This window comes from Diceros bicornis, chromosome 13 (assembly GCF_020826845.1).
Source record: "Diceros bicornis minor isolate mBicDic1 chromosome 13, mDicBic1.mat.cur, whole genome shotgun sequence".
In the NCBI taxonomy this organism is placed as follows: Eukaryota; Metazoa; Chordata; class Mammalia; order Perissodactyla; family Rhinocerotidae; genus Diceros; species Diceros bicornis.
In genome coordinates, this window is record NC_080752.1 from 3,632,851 (window position 1) to 3,653,769 (window position 20,919).

Genomic DNA, 20,919 nt, shown 5'->3' on the forward strand with positions numbered 1-20,919 from the left:
AGAATCTCTGTAAAAACTTTGTTAGGAATTATGTGATCCTCACTAGATGGAAGTAAGGGAGATGGGGCATGAACTTATTTCTAGGAGTTGGAGACATACCCATTTTAGCTCAGTTCTGGGGATCTTTGAAAGTCCTATATAAACTTGTTCCATGATAGTAACTTGCTAGTTGGAATGAGAAAGTGCTTGCTTAAAGCAACGTGCTATATGTTCTGAATGCCCGAATGGGGAATCTGTGTCAAAAGTTTGTTAGGAATTATGTGATCCTTACTAGATGGAAGTAAGGGAGATGGGACATGAAGTTATTTCTAGGAGTTGGAGACATACCAAGTTTAGCTCAGTTCTCGGCATCTTTGAAATACCTATACAAACTTGTTCCTACATAGTAACTTGCAACTTTGAATGAGAATGTGCTTGCTTACAGCAACGTGGTATATGTTCTGAATGCCCGAATTGGGAATCTGTGTCAAAACTTTGTTAGGAATTATGTGATCCTTACTAGCTGGAAGTAAGGGAGATGGGGCATCAAGTTATTTCCAGGATTTGGAGACATACCAAGTTTAGCTCAGTTCTGGGGATCTTTGAAAGTCCTATAGATACTTGTTCCTACATAGTAACTTGCAACTTTGAATGAGAATGTGCTTGCTTACAGCAACGTGCTATATGTTCTGAATGCCCGAATTGGGAATCTGTGTCAAAACTTTGTTAGGAATTATGTGATCCTTACTAGATGGAAGTAAGGGAGATGGGGCATGAAGTTATTTCTATTAGTTGGAGACATACCCACTTTAGCTCAGTTCTGGGGATCTTTGAAAGTCCTATACAAACTTGTTCCAAGATAGTAACATGCTAGTTGGAGTGAGAAAGTGCTTGCTTAAAGCAACGTGCTATATGTTCTGAATGCCCGAATTGGGAATCTGTGTCAAAACGTTGTTAGGAATTATGTGATCCTTACTAGCTAGAAGTATGGGAGATGGGGCATGAACTTCTTTCTAGGAGTTGAAGAAACACCAAGTTTAGCTCAGTTCTGGACATCTTTGAAATACCTATTCAAACTTGTTCCTACATAGTAAATTTCTAGTTGAAATGAGAAACTGATTGCTTAAAACAACGTGCTATATGTTCTGAATGCCCGAAGTGGGAATCTGTGTCAAAACTTTGTTAGGAATTATGTGATCCTTACTAGCTGGAAGTAAGGGAGATGGGGCATGAAGTTATTTCTAGGAGTTGGAGACCTAGCAACTTTAGCTCAGTTCTGGGCATCTTTGAAAGTCTTATACAAACTTGTTCCAAGATAGTAACTTGCGAGTTGGGATGAAAAAGTGCTTGCTTAAAGCAAAGTGCTATATGTTCTGAATGCCCGAATTGAGAATCTCTGTCAAAACTTTGTTAGGAATTATGTGATCCTCGGTAGATGGAAGTAAGGGAGATGGGGCATGAAGTTATTTCTAGGAGTTGGAGACATACCCATTTCAGCTCAGTTCTGGGGATCTTTGAAAGTCCTATATAAACTTGTTCCATGATAGTAACTTGCTAGTTGGAATGAGAAAGTGCTTGCTTAAAGCAACGTGCTATATGTTCTGAATGCCCGAATTGGGAATGTGTCAAATCTTTGTTAGGAATTATGTGATCCTTACTAGCTGGAAGTAAGGGAGATGGGGCATGAAGTTATTTCTAGGAGTTGGAGACACACCAAGTTTAGCTCAGTTGCGGGCATCTTTGAAATACCTATTCAAACTTGTTCCTACATAGTAACTTACTAGTTGGAATGAGAAAGTGTTTTCTTAAAGCAACGTGCTATATGTTCTGAATGCCCGAATTGGGAATCTGTGTCAAAACTTTGTTAGGAATTATGTGATCCTTACTAGCTGGAAGTAAGGGAGATGGGGCATGAAGTTATTTCTAGGACTTGGAGACATACCAAGTTTAGCTCAGTTCTGGACATCTTTGAAATACCTATACAAACTTGTTCCCACATAGTAACTTGCTACTTGGAATGAGAAAGTGCTTGCTTAAAGCAAGGTGCTATATGTTCTGAATGCCCGAATTGGGAATCTGTGTCATAACTTTGTTAGGAATTGTGTGATCCTTACCAGCTAGTAGTAAGGGAGATGGGGCATGAAGTTATTTCTAGGAGTTGAAGACATATCAAGTTTAGCTCAGTTCTGGGCATCTTTGAAAGTCCTATACAAACTTGTTAGAAGATAGTAACTTGCGAGTTGGAATGAGAAAGTGCTTGCTTAAAGCAACGTGGTATATGTTCTGAATGCCCGAATTGGGAATCTGTGTCAAAACTTTGTTAGGAATTATGTGATCCTTACTAGATGGAAGTAAAGGAGATGGGGCATGAAGTTATTTCTAGGAGTTGGAGACATACCAATTTTAGCTGAGTTCTGGGGATCTTTGAAAGTCCTATATAAACTTGTTCCATGATAGTAACTTGCTAGTTGGAATGAGAAAGTGCTTGCTTAAAGCAAGGTGCTATATGTTCTGAATGCCCGAATTGGGAATCTGTGTCATAACTTTGTTAGGAATTATGTGATCCTTACTAGATGGAAGTAAGGGAGATGGGGCATGAAGTTATTTCTGAGAGTTGGAGATATACCAAGTTTAGCTCAGTTCTGGGCATCTTTGAAATACCTATACAAACTTGTTCCTACATAGTAACTTGCTACTTGGAATGAGAAAGTGCTTGATTAAAGCAACGTGCTATATGTTCTGAATGCCCGAATGGGGAATCTGTGTCAAAACTTTGTTAGGAATTATGTGATCCTTACTAGATGGAAGTAAGGGAGATGGGACATGAAGTTATTTCTAGGAGTTGGAGACATACCAAGTTTAGCTCAGTTCTGGGCATCTTTGAAATACCTATACAAACTTGTTCCTACATAGTAACTTGCAACTTGGAATGAGAAAGTGCTTGCTTACAGCAACGTGGTATATGTTCTGAATGCCCGAATTGGGAATCTGTGTCAAAACTTTGTTAGGAATTATGTGATCCTTACTAGCTGGAAGTAAGGGAGATGGGGCATCAAGTTATTTCCAGGATTTGGAGACATACCAAGTTTAGCTCAGTTCTGGGGATCTTTGAAAGTCCTATAGATACTTGTTCCTACATAGTAACTTGCAACTTTGAATGAGAATGTGCTTGCTTACAGCAACGTGCTATATGTTCTGAATGCCCGAATTGGGAATCTGTGTCAAAACTTTGTTAGGAATTATGTGATCCTTACTAGATGGAAGTAAGGGAGATGGGGCATGAAGTTATTTCTATTAGTTGGAGACATACCCACTTTAGCTCAGTTCTGGGTATCTTTGAAAGTCCTATAGAAACTTGTTCCAAGATAGTAACTTGCTAGTTGGAGTGAGAAAGTGCTTGCTTAAAGCAACGTGCTATATGTTCTGAATGCCCGAATTGGGAATCTGTGTCAAAACGTTGTTAGGAATTATGTGATCCTTACTAGCTAGAAGTAAGGGAGATGGGGCATGAAGTTCTTTCTAGGAGTTGAAGAAACACCAAGTTTAGCTCAGTTCTGGACATCTTTGAAATACCTATTCAAACTTGTTCCTACATAGTAAATTTCTAGTTGAAATGAGAAACTGATTGCTTAAAGCAACGTGCTATATGTTCTGAATGCCCGAAGTGGGAATCTGTGTCAAAACTTTCTTAGGAATTATGTAATCCTTACCAGCTGGAAGTATGGGAGTTTGGGCATGAAGTTATTTCTAGGAGTTGGAGACATGTCAAGTTTAGCTCAGTTCTGGGCATCTTTGAAATACCTGTACAAACTTGTTCCTACATAGTAACTTGCTACTTGGAATGAGAAAGTGCTTGCTTAAAGCAACATGCTGTATGTTCTGAATGCCCATATTGGGAATCTGTGTCATAACATTGTTAGGAATTATGTGATCCTTACTAGCTGGAAGTAAGGGAGATGGGGCATGAATTTATTTCTAGGATTTGGAGACATATCAAGTTTAGCTCAGTTCTGGGCATCTTTGAAATACCTATACAAACTTGTTCCTACATAGTATCTTACAACTTGGAATGCGAAAGTTCTTGCTTACAGCAACGTGGTATATGTTCTGAATGCCCGAATTGGGAATCTGTGTCAAAACATTGTTAGGAATTATGTGATCCTTACTAGCTGGAAGTAAGGGAGATGGGGCATCAAGTTATTTCCAGGAGTTGGAGACATACCAAGTTTAGCTCAGTTCTGGGGATCGTTGAAAGTCCTATACAAACTTGTTCCAAGATAGTAACTTGCTAGTTGGAGTGAGCAAGTGCTTGCTTAAAGCAACGTGCTATATGTTCTGAAGGCCCGAATTGGGAATCTGTGTCAAAACGTTGTTAGGAATTATGTGATCCTTACTAGCTAGAAGTAAGGGAGATGGGGCATGAAGTTATTTCCAGGAGTTGGAGACATACCAAGTTTAGCTCAGTTCTGGGCATCATTGAAATACCTATACAAGTTTGTTCCTTCATTGTAACTTTCTATTTGAAATGAGAAAGTGCTTGCTTACAGCAACGTGCTATATGTTCTAAATGCCCGAATTGGGAATCTGTGTCAAAACTTTGTTAAGCATTATGTGATCCTTACTAGCTGAAAGTAAGGGAGATGGGGAATGAAGTTATTTCTAGGAGTTGGAGACATACCCACTTTAGCTCAGTTCTGGACATCTTTGAAAGTCCTATACAAACTTGTTCCATGATAGAAACTTGCGAGTTGGAATGAGAAAGTGCTTGCTTAAAGCAACATGCTATATGTTCTGAATGCCCAAATTGGGAATCTGTGTCAAAACTTTGTTAGGAATTATGTGATCCATACTAGTTGGAAGTAAGGGAGAGGGGCATGAAGTTATTTCTAGGAGTTGGAGACATACCCACTTTAGCTCAGTTCTGGGCATCTTTGAAAGTCCTATACAAACTTGTTAGAAGATAGTAACTTGCGAGTTGGAATGAGAAAGTGCTTGCTTAAAGCAACATGCTGCATGTTCTGAATGCCCGAATTGGGAATCTGTGTCAAAACTTTGTTAGGAATTATGTGATCCTTACTAGCTATAAGTAAGGGAGATGGGGCATGAAGTTATTTCTAGGAGTTGGAGACATACCCACTTTAGCTCAGTTCTGGGCATCTTTGAAATACCTATACAAACTTGTTCCTACATAGTAACTTGCTACTTAGAATGAGAAAGTGATTGCTTCAAGCAACGTGCTACATGTTCTGAATGCCCGAAGTGGGAATCTGTGTCAAAACTTTGTTAGGAATTATGTGATCCTTACTAGCTGGAAGTAAGGGAGATGGAGCATGAAGTTATTTCTAGCAGATGGAGACATACCAACTTTTGCTCAGTTCTGGGCCTCTTTGAAAATCCTATACAAACTTGTTCCAAGATCGTAACTTGCGAGTTGGAATGAGAAAGTGCTTGCTTAAAGCAACGTGCTATATGTTCTGAATGCACGAATAGGGAATCTGTGTCAAAACTTTGTTAGGAATTATGTGATCCTTACTAGATGGAAGTAAGGGAGATGGGGCATGAAGTTATTTCTAGGAGTTGGAGACATACCCATTTTAGCTCAGTTCTGGGTATCTTTGAAAGTCCTATATAAACTTGTTCCATGATAGTAACTTGCTAGTTGGAATGAGAAAGTGCTTGCTTAAAGCAAGGTGCTATATGTTCTGAATGCCCGAATTGGGAATCTGTGTCATAACTTTGTTAGGAATTATGTGATCCGTACTAGATGGAAGTAAGGGAGATGGGGCATGATGTTATTTCTAAGAGTTGGATATATACCAAGTTTAGCTCAGTTCTGGGCATCTTTGAAATACCTATACAAACTTGTTCCTACATAGTAACTTGCTACTTGGAATGAGAAAGTGCTTGATTAAAGCAACGTGCTATATGTTCTGAATGCCCGAATGGGGAATCCTTGTCAAAACTTTGTTAGGAATTATGTGATCCTTACTAGATGGAAGTAAGGGAGATGGGGCATGAAGTTATTTCTAGGAGTTGGAGACATACCAAGTTTAGCTCAGTTCTGGGCATCTTTGAAATACCTATACAAACTTGTTCCCACATAGTAACTTGCTACTTGGATTGAGAAAGTGCTTGCTTAAAACAAGGTGCTATTTGTTCTGAATGCCCGAATTGGGAATCTGTGTCAAAACTTTGTTAGGAATTATGTGATCCTTACTAGCGGGAAGTAAGGGAGATGAAACATCAAGTTATTTCCAGGAGTCGGAGACATACCAAGTTTAGCTCTGTTCTGGGGATCTTTGAAAGTCCTATACAAACTTGTTCCAAGATAGTATCTTGCTAGTTGGAGTGAGCAAGTTCTTGCTTAAAGCAACGTGCTATATGTTCTGAATGCCCGAATTGGGAATCTGTGTCAAAACGTTGTTAGGGATTATGTGATCCTTACTAGCTAGAAGTAAGGGAGATGGGGCATGAAGTTAAATCTAGGACTTGGAGACATACCAATTTTAGCTCAGTTCTGGGCATCATTGAAATACCTATACAAACTTGTTCCTACATAGTAACTTTCTAGTTGAAATGAGAAAGTGCGTGCTTACAGCAATGTGCTATATGTTCTGAATGCCCGAATTGGGAATCTGTTTCAAAACTTTGTTAAAAGTTATGTGATCCTTACTAGCTGGAAGTAAGGGAGATGGGGCATGAAGTTATTTCTAGGAGTTGGAGACATACCCACTTTAGATCAGTTCTGGGCATCTTTGAAAGTCCTATACAAACTTGTTCCAAGATAGTAACTTGCTAGTTGGAGTGAGAAAGTGCTTGCTTAAAGCAACGTGCTATATGTTCTGAATGCCCGAATTGGGAATCTGTGTCAAGACGTTGTTAGGAATTATGTGATCCTTACTAGCTGGAAGTAAGGGAGATGGGGCATGAAGTTATTTCTATTAGTTGGAGACATACCCACTTTAGCTCAGTTCTGGGGATCTTTGAAAGTCCTATACAAACTTGTTCCAAGATAGTAACTTGCTAGTTGGAGTGAGAAAGTGCTTGCTTAAAGCAACGTGCTGTATGTTCTGAATGCCCGAATTGGGAATCTGTGTCAAAACTTTGTTAGGAATTATGTGATCCTTACTAGCTAGAAGTAAGGGAGATGGGGCATGAAGTTATTTCTAGGAGTTGGAGACATACCCACTTTAGCTCAGTTCTGGGCATCTTTGAAATACCTATACAAACTTGTTCCTACATAGTAACTTGCAACTTTGAATGAGAATGTGCTTGGCTACAGCAACGTGCTATATGTTCTGAATGCCCGAATTGGGAATCTGTGTCAAAACTTTGTTAGGAATTATGTGATCCTTACTAGCTGGAAGTAAGGGAGATGGGGCATCAAGTTATTTCCAGGAGTTGGAGACATGCCAAGTTTAGCTGAGATCTGGGGATCTTTGAAAGTCCTATACAAACTTGTTCCTACATGGTAACTTGCAACTTTGAATGAGAATGTGCTTACTTACAGCAACGTGCTATATGTTCGGAATGCCCGAATTGGGAATCTGTGTCAAATCTTTGTTAGGAATTATGTTATCCCCACTAGATGGAAGTAAGGGAGATGGGGCATGAAGTTATTTCAAGGAGGTGGAGACATACCAACTTTAGCTCAGTTCTGGGCATCTTTGAAATACCTATTCAAACTTGTTCCTACATAGTAACTTTCTAGTTGAAATGAGAACGTGCTTGCTTAAAGCAACGTGCTATATGTTCTGAATGCCCGAAGTGGGAATCTGTGTCAAAACTTTGTTAGGATTTATGTGATCCTTACTAGCTGGAAGTAAGGGAGATGGGGCATAAAGTTATTTCTAGGAGTTGTAGAGATACCAAATTTAGCTCAGTTCTGGGCATCTTTGAATGTCCTATACAAACTTGTTACAAGATAGTAACTTGCGAGTTGGAATGAGAAAGTGCTTGCTTAATGTAACATGCTGTATGTTCTGAACGCCCAAATTGGGAATCTGTGTCAAAACTTTGTTAGGAATTATGTGATCCTTACTAACTGGAAGTAAGGGAGATGGGGCATGAAGTTATTTCCAGGAGTTGGAGACATACCAAGTGTAGCTCAGTTTTGGGGATCCTTGAAATAACTATACAAACTTGTTCCTACATATTAACTTTCTACTTGAAATGAGAAAGTGCTTGCTTACAGCAACGTGCTATATGTTCTGAATGCCCGAAGTGGGAATCTGTGTCAAAACTTTGTTAGGAATTATGTGATCCTTACTAGATGGAAGTAAGGGAGATGGGGCATGAAGTTATTTCAAGGAGTTGGAGACATACCCACTTTAGCTCAGTTCTGGGCATCTTTGAAAGTCTTATACAAACTTGTTCCAAGATAGTAACTTGCGAGTTGGAATGAGAAAATGCTTGCTTAAAGCAACATGCTGTATGTTCTGAATGCCCGAATTGGGAATCTGTGTCAAAACTATGTTAGGAATTATGTGATCCTTACTAGCTGGAAGTAAGGGAGATGGGCATGAAGTTATTTCTAGGAGTTGGAGACATACCAAGATTAGCTCAGTTCTGGGCATCTTTGAAATACCTATACAAACTTCTTCCCACATAGTAACTTGCTACTTGGTATGAGAAAGTGCTTGCTTAAAGCAAGGTGCTATTTGTTCTGAATGCCTGAATTGGGAATCTGTGTCAAAAGTTTGGTAGGAATTATGTGATCCTTACTAGCTGGAAATAAGGGAGATGGGGCATGAAGTTATTTCTACGAGTTGGAGACATACCAAGTTTAGCTCAGTTCTGGGCATCTTTGAAAGTCCTATACAAACTTGTTCCAAGATAGTAACCTGCTAGTTAGAATGAGGAAATGCTTGCTTAAAGCAACGTGGTATATGTTCTGAATGCCTGAAGTGGGAATCTGTGTCAAAAATTTGTTAGGAATTATGTGATCCTTACTAGCTGGAAGTAAGGGAGACAAGGCATGATGCTATTTCTAAGAGTTGGAGACATACCCACTTTAGCTCTGTTCTGCGGATCTTTGAAAGTCCTATAAAAACTTGTGCCTACAAAGCAACTTGCAACTTGGAATGAGATAGTGCTTGCTTACAGCAACGTACTATATGTTCTGAATGCCAGGATTGGGAATCTTCGTCAAAACTGTGTTAGGAATTCTGTGATCTTTACTAGCTGGAAGTAAGGGAGATGAGTCATACAGTTATTTCCAGGAGTTGGAGACATACCAAGTTTAGCTCAGTTGTGGGCATCTTTGAAATACCTATACAAACTTGTTCCTACATGGTAACTTGCAACTTTGAATGAGAAAGTGCTTGCTTACAGCAACGTGCTATATGTTCTGAATGCCCGAATTGGGAATCTGTGTCAAAACTTTGTTAGGAATTATGTGATCCTTCCTAGCTGGAAGTAAGGGAGATGGGGCATGAAGTTATTCGTAGGAGTTGGAGACATACCCACTTTAGCTCAGTTCTGGGCATCTTTGAAAGTCCTAGACAAACTTGTTAGAAGATAGTAACTTGCGAGTTGGAATGAGAAACTGCTTGCTTAAAGCAACATGCTATATGTTCTGAATGCCCGAATTGGGAATCTGTGTCAAAACTTTGTTAGGAATTATGTGATCCTTACTAGCTGGAAGTAAGGGAGATGGGGCATGAAGTTATTTCTAGGAGTTGGAGACATACCAAGATTAGCTCAGTTCTGGGCATCTTTGAAATACCTATACAAACTTGTTCCTACATAGTAACTTGCAACATTGAATGAGAAAATGCTTGCTTACAGCAACGTGCTATATGTTCTGAATGCCCGATTTGGCAATCTGTGTCAAAACTTTGTTAGGAATTATGTGATCCTTACTACCTGGAAGTAACGGAGATGGGGCATGAAGTTATTTCTAGGAGTTGGAGACATACCAAGTTTAGCTCAGTTCAGGGCATCTTTGAAAGTCCTATACAAACTTATTCCTACATAGTAACTTGCAACATTGAATGAGAAAGTGCTTGCTTAAAGCAACGTGCTATATGTTCTGAATGCCCGAATTGGGAATCTGTGTGAAAACTTTGTTAGGAATTATGTGATCCTTACTTGCTGGAAGTAAGGGAGATGGGGCATGAAGTTATTTCTAGGAGTTGGAGACATACCCACTTTAGCTCAGTTCTGGGCATCTTTGAAATACCTATACAAACTTGTTCCTACATAGTAACTTGCAACTTTGAATGAGAACGTGCTTGCTTACAGCAACGTGCTATATGTTCTGAATGCCCGAATCGGGAATCTGTGTCAAAACTTTGTTAGGAATTATGTGATCCTTACTAGCTGGAAGAAAGGGAGATGGGGCATGAAGTTATTTCTAGGAGTTGGAGACATACTCACTTTAGCTAAGTTCCGGGCATCTTTGAAAGTCCTATACAATCTTGTTAGAAGATAGTAACTTGCTAGTTGGAATGAGAAAGTGTTTGCTTAAAGCAACGTGGTGTATGTTCTGAATGCCCGAATTGGGAATCTGTGTCAAAACTTTGTTAGGAATTATGTGATCCTTACTAGCTGGAAGTAAGGGAGATGGGGCATAAATTTATTTCCAGGAGTTGGAGACATACCCACTTTAGCTCAGTTGTGGGCATTTTTGAAATACCTACACAAACTTGTTCCTACATAGTAACTTGCAACTTTGAATGAGAAAGTGCTTGCTTACAGCAACGTGCTATATGTTCTGAATGCCCGAATTGGGAATCTGTGTCACAACTTTGTTAGGAATTATGTGATCCTTCCTAGCTGGAAGTAAGGGAGATGGGGCATGAAGTTATTTCTAGGAGTTGGAGACATACCCACTTTGGCTCAGTTCTGGGCATCTTTGAAAGTCCTAGACAAACTTGTTTGAAGATAGTAACTTGCGAGTTGGAATGAGAAAGTGCTTGCTTAAAGCAACATGCTGTATGTTCTGAATGCCCGAATTGGGAATCTGTGTCAAAACTTTGTTAAGAATTATGTAATCCTTCCTAGCTGGAAGTAAGGGAGATGGGGCATGAAGTTATTTCTAGGAGTTGGAGACATACCCACTTTAGCTCAGTTCTGGGCATCTTTGAATGTCCTAGACAAACTTGTTAGAAGATAGTAACTTGCGAGTTGGAATGAGAAAGTGCTTGCTTAAAGCAACATGCTGTATGTTCTGAATGCCCGAATTGGGAATCTGTGTCAAAACTTTGTTAGGAATTATGTGATCCTTACTAGCTGGAAGTAAGGGAGATGGGGCATGAAGTTATTTATAGGAGTTGGAGACATACCAAGTTTAGCTCAGTTCTGGGCATCTTTGAAATACATATACAAACTTGTTCCTACATAGTAACTTGCAACTTTGAATGAGAAAGTGCTTGCTTACAGCAACGTGCTATATGTTCTGAATGCCCGAATTGGGAATCTGTGTCAAAACTTTGTTAGGAATTATGTGATCCTTCCTAGCTGGAAGTAAGGGAGATGGGGCATGAAGTTATTTCTAGGAGTTGGAGACATACCAAGTTTAGCTCAGTTCTGGGCATCTTTGAAAGTCCTATACAAACTTGTTCCAAGATAGTAACTTGCTAGTTGGAATGAGAAAGTTCTTGCTTAAAGCAACGTGGTATATGTTCTGAATGCCCGAATTGGGAGTCTGTGTCAAAACTTTGTTAGGAATTATGTGATCCTTACTAGCTGGAAGATAGGGAGATGGGGCATGAAGTTATTTCTAAGAGTTGGAGACATACCCACTTTAGCTCAGTTCTGCGGATCTTTGAAAGTCCTATACAAACTTATTCCTACATAGTAACTTGCAACTTTGAATGAGAAAGTGCTTGCTTAAAGCAACGTGCTATATGTTCTGAATGCCCGAATTGGGAATCTGTGCCAAAACTTTGTTAGGAATTATGTGATCCTTACTAGATTGAAGTAAGGGAGATGGGACATGAAGTTATTTCTAGGAGTTGGAGACATACCACGTTTAACTCAGTTCTGAGCATCTTTGAAAGTCCTATACAAACTTGTTCCAAGATAGTAACTTGCTAGTTGGAATGAGAAAGTGTTTGCTTAAAGCAACGTGGTATATGTTCTGAATGCCCGAATTGGGAATCTGTGTCAAAACTTTGTTAGGAATTATGTGATCCTTACTAGCTGGAAGTAAGGGAGATGGGGCATAAATTTATTTCCAGGAGTTGGAGACATACCAAGTTTAGCTCAGTTGTGGGCATTTTTGAAATACCTACACAAACTTGTTCCTACATAGTAACTTGCAACTTTGAATGAGAAAGTGCTTGCTTACAGCAACGTGCTATATGTTCTGAATGCCCGAATTGGGAATCTGTGTCAAAACTTTGTTAGGAATTATGTGATCCTTCCTAGCTGGAAGTAAGGGAGATGGGGCATGAAGTTATTTCTAGGAGTTGGAGACATACCCACTTTGGCTCAGTTCTGGGCATCTTTGAAAGTCCTAGACAAACTTGTTTGAAGATAGTAACTTGCGAGTTGGAATGAGAAAGTGCTTGCTTAAAGCAACATGCTGTATGTTCTGAATGCCCGAATTGGGAATCTGTGTCAAAACTTTGTTAAGAATTATGTAATCCTTCCTAGCTGGAAGTAAGGGAGATGGGGCATGAAGTTATTTCTAGGAGTTGGAGACATACCCACTTTAGCTCAGTTCTGGGCATCTTTGAATGTCCTAGACAAACTTGTTAGAAGATAGTAACTTGCGAGTTGGAATGAGAAAGTGCTTGCTTAAAGCAACATGCTGTATGTTCTGAATGCCCGAATTGGGAATCTGTGTCAAAACTTTGTTAGGAATTATGTGATCCTTACTAGCTGGAAGTAAGGGAGATGGGGCATGAAGTTATTTCTAGGAGTTTGAGACATACCAAGTTTAGCTCAGTTCTGGGCATCTTTGAAATACATATACAAACTTGTTCCTACATAGTAACTTGCAACTTTGAATGAGAAAGTGCTTGCTTACAGCAACGTGCTATATGTTCTGAATGTCCGAATTGGGAATCTGTGTCAAAACTTTGTTAGGAATTATGTGATCCTTCCTAGCTGGAAGTAAGGGAGATGGGGCATGAAGTTATTTCTAGGAGTTGGAGACATACCAAGTTTAGCTCAGTTCAGGGCATCTTTGAAAGTCCTACACAAACTTGTTCCAAGACTTTAACTTGCTAGTTGGAGTGAGAAAGTGCTTGCTTAAAGCAACGTGCTATATGATCTGAATGCCCGAATTGGGAATCTGTGTCAAAACTTTGTTAGGAATTATGTGATCCTTACTAGCTGGAAGTAAGGGAGATGGGGCATCAAGTTATTTCCAGGAGTTGGAGACACACCAAGTTTAGCTGAGATCTGGGGATCTTTGAAAGTCCTATAGAAACTTGTTCCTACATAGTAACTTGCAACTTTGTATGAGAATGTGCTTACTTACAGCAACGTGCTATATGTTCTGAATGCCCGAATTGGGAATCTGTGTCAAAACTTTGTTAGGAATTATGTTATCCCCGCTAGATGAAAGTAAGTGAAATGGGGCATGAAGTTATTTCTAGGAGTTGGAGACATACCCACTTTAGCTCAGTTCTGGGCATCTTTGAAAGTCCTATACAAACTTGTTCCATGATAGTAACTTGCGAGTTGGAATGAGAAAGTGCTTGCTTAAAGCAACATGCTGTATGTTCTGAATGCCCAAATTGGGAATCTGTGTCAAAACTTTGTTAGGAATTATGTGATCCTTACTAGCTGGAAGTAAGGGAGATGGGGCATGAAGTTATTTCTACGAGTTGGAGACATACGAAGTTTAGCTCAGTTCTGGGCATCTTTGAAAGTCCTATACAAACTTGTTCCAAAATAGTAACCTGCTAGTTGGAATGAGGAAATGCTTGCTTAAAGCAACGTGGTATATGTTCTGAATGCCCGAATTGGGAATCTGTGTCAAAACTTTGTTAGGAATTATGTGATCCTTCCTAGCTGGAAGTAAGGGAGATGGGGCATGAAGTTATTTATAGGAGTTGGAGACATACCCACTTTAGCTCAGTTCTGGGCATCTTTGAAAGTCCTAGACAAACTTGTTAGAAGATAGAAACTTGCGAGTTGGAATGAGAAAGTGCTTGCTTAAAGCAACGTGCTATATGTTCTGAACGCCCGAATTGGGAATCTGTGTCAAAAATTTGTTAGGAATTATGTGATCCATACTAGCTGGAAGTAAGGGAGATGGGGCATGAAGTTATTTCTAGGAGTTGGAGACATACTCACTTTAGCTCAGTTTTGGGCATCTTTGAAAGTCCTATACAAACTTGTTAGAAGATAGTAACTTGCGAGTTGGAATGAGAAAGTGCTTGCTTAAAGCAACATGCTGCATGTTCTGATTGCCCGAATTGGGAATCTGTGTCAAAACTTTGTTAGGAATTATGTGATCCTTACTAGCTGGAAGTAAGGGAGAAGGGGCATGAAGTTATTTCTAGGAGTTGGAGACATACCCACTTTAGCTCAGTTCTGGGCATCTTTGAAATATCTATACAAACTTGTTCCTACATAGAAACTTGCTACTTAGAATGAGAAAGTGCTTGCGTCAAGCAACGTGCTACATGTTCTGAATGCCCGAAGTGGGAATCTGTGTCAAAACTTTGTTAGGAATTATGTGATCCTTACTAGCTGGAAGTAAGGGAGATGGAGCATGAAGTTATTTCTAGGAGTTGGAGACATACCAAGTTTAGCTCAGTTCTGGGCATCTTTGAAATACCTATACAAACTTGTTCCTACATAGTAAATTTCTAGTTGAAATGAGAAACTGATTGCTTAAAGCAACGTGCTATATGTTCTGAATACCCGAAGTCTGAATCTGTGTCAAAACTTTGTTAGGAATTATGTGATCCTTACCAGCTGGAAGTAAGGGAGATGGGGCATGAAGATATTTCTAGGAGTTGGAGACATACCCACTTTAGCTCAGTTCTGGGCATCTTTGAAAGTCCTATACAAACTTGTTCCAAGATAGTAACTTGCGAGTTGGAATGAGAAAGTGCTTGCTTAAAGCAACGTGCTATATGTTCTGAATGCCCAAATTGGGAATCTGTGTCATAACTTTTTAGAAATTATGTGATCCTTACTAGATGGAAGAAAGGGAGATGGGTCAAGAAGCTATTTCTAGGATTTGGAGACATACCCACTTTAGCTCAGTTCTGGGGATCTTTGAAAGTCCTATACAAACTTGTTCCATGATAGTATCTTGCTAGTTGCAATGAGACAGTGCTTGCTGAAAGCAACATGCTATATGTTCTGAATGCCCGAATTGGGAATGTGTCAAATCTTTGTTAGGAATTATGTGATCCTTACTAGCTGGAAGTAAGGGAGATGGGGCATGAAGTTATTTCTAGGAGTTGGAGACATACCAAGTTTACCTCAGTTCTGGGCATCTTTGAAATACCTATACAAACTTGTTCCTACATAGTAACTTGCAACTTGGAATGAGAAAGTGCTTGCTTACAGCAACGTGGTATATGTTCTGAATGCCCGAATTGGGAATCTGTGTCAAAACTTTGTTAGGAGTAATGTGATCCTTACTAGCTGGAAGTAAGGGAGATGGGGCATCAAGTTATTTCCAGGAGTTGGAGACACACCAAGTTTAGCTCAGTTCTGGACATCTTTTAAATACCTATACAAACCTGTTCCAAGATAGTAACTTACCACTTTGAATGAGAATGTGCTTGCTTACAGCAACGTGCTGTATGTTCTGAATGCCCGAATTAGGAATCTGTGTCAAAACATTGTTAGGAATTATGTGATCCTTACTAGCTGGAAGTAAGGGAGATGGGGCATGAAGTTATTTCTAGGAGTGGGAGACATACCCAATTTAGCTCAGTTCTGGGGATCTTTGAAAGTCCTATACAAACTTGTTCCTAGATAGTAACTTGCTAGTTAGAATGAGAAAGTGCTTGCTTACAGTAACCTGCTATATGTTCTGAATGCCCGAATTGGGAATCTGTGTCAAAACTTTGTTAGGAATTATGTGATGCTTACTAGCTGCAAGTAAGGGAGATGGGGCATGAAGTTTTTTCTAGGAGTTGGAGACATACCCACTCTAACTAATTTCTGTTGATCATTGAAGGTCCTATACAAACTTGTTCCTAGATAGTAACTTGCAACTTAGAATGAGAAACTACTTGCTTACAGCAACATGCTATGTGTTCTTAGATAGTAACTTGCTACTTGAAATGAGAAAGTGCTTACTTAAAGCAACGTGCTATATGTTCTGAATGCCCGAATTTGGAATCTGTGTCAAAAATTTGTTAGGAATTATGTGATCCTTACTAGCTGGAAGTAAGGGAGATGGTGCATGAAGTTATTTCTAGGAGTTGGAGACATACCCACTCTAACTCAGATCTGGGGATCATTGAAAGTCCTATACCAATTTGTTACTAGATAGTAACTTGCAACTTTGAATGAGAAAGTGCTTGCTTACAGCAACGTGCTATGTGTTCTTATAGTAACTTGCTACTTGAAATGAGAAAGTGCTTGCTTAAAGCAATGTGCTATATGTTGTGAATGCCCGAATTGGGAAACTGTGTCAAAACATTTTTAGGAATTATGTGATCCTTACTAGATGGAAGTAAGGGAGATGGGCCATGAAGTTATTTCTAGAAGTTGGAGACATACCCACTTTAGCTCAGTTCTGCGGATCATTGAAAGTCCTATACAAACTTGTTCCTAGATAGTAACTTGCAATTTTGAATGAGAAAGTGCTTGCTTACAGCTACGTGCTATATGCTCTGAATGAACGAATTGGAAATCTCTGTCAAAACTTTGTTAGGAATTATGTCATCCTTTCTAGCTGGAAGTAAGGGAGATGGGGCATGAAGTTATTTCTAGGAGTTGGAGTCATACCCACTTTAGCTCACTTCTGAGGATCTTTGAAAGTCCTATACAAACTTGTTGCTACATAGTAACTTGCTAGTTGGTATGAGAAAGTGCTTGCTTAAAGCAACGTGCTATATGTTCTGAATGCCAGAAATGGGAATCTCTGTCAAGTCTTTGTTAGGAATTATGTGATCCTTACTAGCTGGAAGTAATGGAGATGACGCATGAAGTTATTTCTAGGAGTTGGAGACATACCAAGTTTAGCTCAGTTCTGGGCATCTTTGAAATACCTATACAAACTTGTTCCTTCATAGTAACTTGCTACTTGGAATGAGAAAGTGCTTGCTTAAAGCAACGTGCTATCTGTTCTGAATGCCCGAATTGGGAAAATGTGTCAAATATTTGTTAGGAATTATGTGATACTTACTAGCTGGAAGTAGGGAGATGGGGTATGAAGTTATTTCTACGAGGTGGAAACATACCCACTTTAGCTCAGTTCTGGGGATTTTTGAAAGTCCTATACAAACTTGTTCCCAGATAGTAACTTGCTAGTTGTAATGAGAAAGTCCTTGCTTAAAGGAACGTGCTATATGTTCTGAATGCGTGAATTGGGAATCTGTGTCAAAACTTTGTTAGGAATTACGTGATCCTTACTAGCTGGAAGTAAGGGAGATGGGGCATGAAGTTATTTCTAGGAGTTGGAGACATACCCAATTTAGCTCAGTTCTGGGCATCTTTGAAAGTCCTATACTAACTTGTTCCTGCATAGTAACTTGCTCCTTGGAATGAGAAAGTGCTTGCTTAAGCAACGTGCTATATGTCTTGAATGCCCGAATTGGGAATCTGTGTCAAATCTTTGCTAGGAATTATATGATCCTTGCTAGCTGGAAGTAAGGGAGATGGGGCATGAAGTTATTTCTAAGTGTTGGAGACATACCCACTTTAGCTCACTTCTTCGGATCTTTGAAAGTCCTATACAAACTTGTTCCTAGATAGTAACTTGCTAGTTGGAATGAGAAAGTGCTTGCTTAAAGCAACGTGCTATATGTTCAGAATGCCTGAATTGGGAATCTGTGTCAAAACTTTGTTAGGAATTATGTGATCCTTCCTAGCTGGAAGTAAGGGAGATGGGGCATGAAGTTATTTCTAGGAGTTGGAGACATACCCACTTTAGCTCAATTCTGGGGATCTTTGAGAGTCCTATACAAACTTGTTCTTAGATAGTAACTTGCAACTTTGAATGAGAAAGTGCTTGCTTAAAGCAACGTGCTATGTGGTCAGAATGCCTGAAATGGGAATTTGTGTCAAAACTTTGTTAGGAATTCTGTGATCCTTACTAGCTAGAAGTAAAGGAGATGAGGCATGAAGTTATTTCTAGGAGTTGGAGACATACCAAGTTTAGCTCAGTTCTGGTCATCTTTGAAATACATATACAAACTTGTTCCTAGATAGTAACTTGCAACTTTGAATGAGAAAGTGCTTGCTTAAAGCAACGTGCTGTATGTTCTGAATGCCCAAATTGGGCATATGTGTCAAAACTTTTTTAGGAAATATGTAATCCTTACTAGCAGGAAGTACGGGAGATGGGGCATGAAGTTATTTCTAGGAGTTGGAGACATGCCCAATTTAACTCAGTTCTGGGGATTTTTGAAAGTCCTATACAAACTTATTCCTACATAGTAATTTGCTACTTGGAATGAGAAAGTGCTTGTTTAAAGCAACGTGCTATATGTTCTGAATGCTCGAATAGGGAATCTGTGTCAAAACTTTGTTAGGAATTATGTGATCCTTACTAGCTGGAAGTAAGGGAGATGGGGCATGAAGTTGTTCCTAGGAGTGGGAGACATAGCCACTTTAGCTAAGTTCTGGGGATCTTTGAAAGTCCTATACAAACTTGTCCCTTGATAGTAACTTGCTACTTGGAATGAGAAAGTGCTTGCTTAAAGCAACATGCTATATGTTCTGAATGCCCGAATTGGGAATCTGTGTCAAAACTTTGTTAGGAATTATGTGATCCTTACTAGCTGGAAGTAAGGGAGATGGGGCATGAAGTTATTTCTAGGAGTTGGAGACATACCCACTCTAACTCAGTTCTGGGGATGATTGAAAGTCCTATACAAACTTGTTCCTAGATAGTAACTTGCAACTTTGAATGAGAATGTGCTTGCTTACAGCAACGTGCTATGTGTTCTGAATGAAGGAATTGCGAATCTGTGTCAAAATTTGTTAGGAATTCTGTGATCCTTACTAGCTAGAAGTAATGGAGGTGGGGCATGAAGTTATTTCTAGGAGTTGGAAACATACCCACTTTAGCTCAGTTCTGGGAATCTTGGAAAGTCCTATACAAACTTGTTCCTACATATTAACTTACAACTTGCAATGAGAAAGTGCTTGCTTAAAGCAACGTGCTATATGTTCTGAATGCCCAAATTTGGCATGTGTGTCAAAACATTGTTAGGAATTATGTGATCCTTACTAGCTGGAAGTAAGGGAGATGGGGCATGAAGTTATATCTAGGAGTTGGAGACATACCCAATTTAGCTCAGCTCTGGGGATCTTTGAAAGTCCTATACAAACTTTTTCATACATAGTAATTTGCTACTTGGAATGAGAAAGTGCTTGCTTAAAGCAACGTGCTATATGTTCTGAATGCCCGAATTGGGAATCTGTGTCAAAACTTTTTTAGGAATTTTGTGATCCTTAATAGCTGAAAGTAAGGGAGATGGGGCATGAAGTTATTTCTAGGAGTTGGAGACATACCCGCTTTAGCTCAGTTCTGGCATCTTTGAAATACCTATACAAACTTGTTCCTAGATAGTAACTTGCTAGTTAGAATGAGAAAGTGCTTGCTTAAAGCAACGTGCTATATATTCTGAATGCCCGAATGAGAATCTGTGTCAAAACTTTGTTAGGAATTATGTGATCTTTACTAGCTGGAAGTAAGGGAGATGGGGCATGAAGTTATTTCTAGAAGTTGGAGACATACCCACTTTAGCTCAGTTCTGGGGATCTTTGAAAATCCTATACCAACTTGTTCACAGATAGTAACTTGCAACTTGGAATGAGAAAGTGCTTGCTTACAGCAACGTGCTATATGTTCTGAATCCTGAATTGGGAATCTGTGTCAAAAGTCTTTTAGGAATTCTGTGATCCTTACTAGCTAGAAGTAATGGAGATGTTGCATGAAGTTATTTCTAGGTTCTAGAAACATACCCACTTTAGTTCAGTTCTGGGAATCTTTGAAACTCCTATACAATCTTCGTAATACATAGTAACTTGCAACTTGCAATGAGAAAGTGCTTGCTTTAAGCAACGTGCTATATGTTCTGAATGCCCGAATTTGGAATCTGTGTCAAAACTTTGTTAGGAATTATATGATCCTTACCAGCTGGAAGTAAGGGAGATGGGGCATGAAGTTATTTCTAGGAGTTGGAGACATACCAAGTTTAGCTCAGTTCTGGGCATCTTTGAAATACCTATACAAACTTGTTCCTACATAGTAACTTGCAACTTTGAATGAGAAAGTGCTTGCTCACAGCAACGTGCTATATGTTCTGAATGCCCGATGTGGAATCTGTGTCAAAACTTTGTTAGGAATTATGTGATCCTTACTAGCTGGAAGTAAGAGAGATGAGGCATGAAGTTATTTCTAGGAGTTGGAGACATACAAAGTTTAGTTCAGTTCTGGGTATCTTTGAAATACCTATACAAACTTGTTCCTGCATAGTAACTTGCACCTTGGAATGAGAAAGTGCTTGCTTAAGCAACGTGCTATATGTCTTGAATGCCCGAATTGGAAATCTGTGTCAAAACTTTGTTAGGAATTATATGATCCTTGCTAGCTGGATTAAGGGAGATGGGGCATGAAGTCATTTCTAAGTGTTGGAGACATACCCACTTTGGCTCACTTCTGCGGATCTTTGAAAGTCCTATACAAACTTGTTTCTAGATAGTAACTTGCTAGTTGGAATGAGAAAGTGCTTGCTTAAAGCAACGTGCTATATGTTCAGAATGCCTGAATTGGGAATCTATGTCAAATCTTTGTTAGAAATTATGTGATCCTTCCTAGCTGGAAGTAAGGGAGAT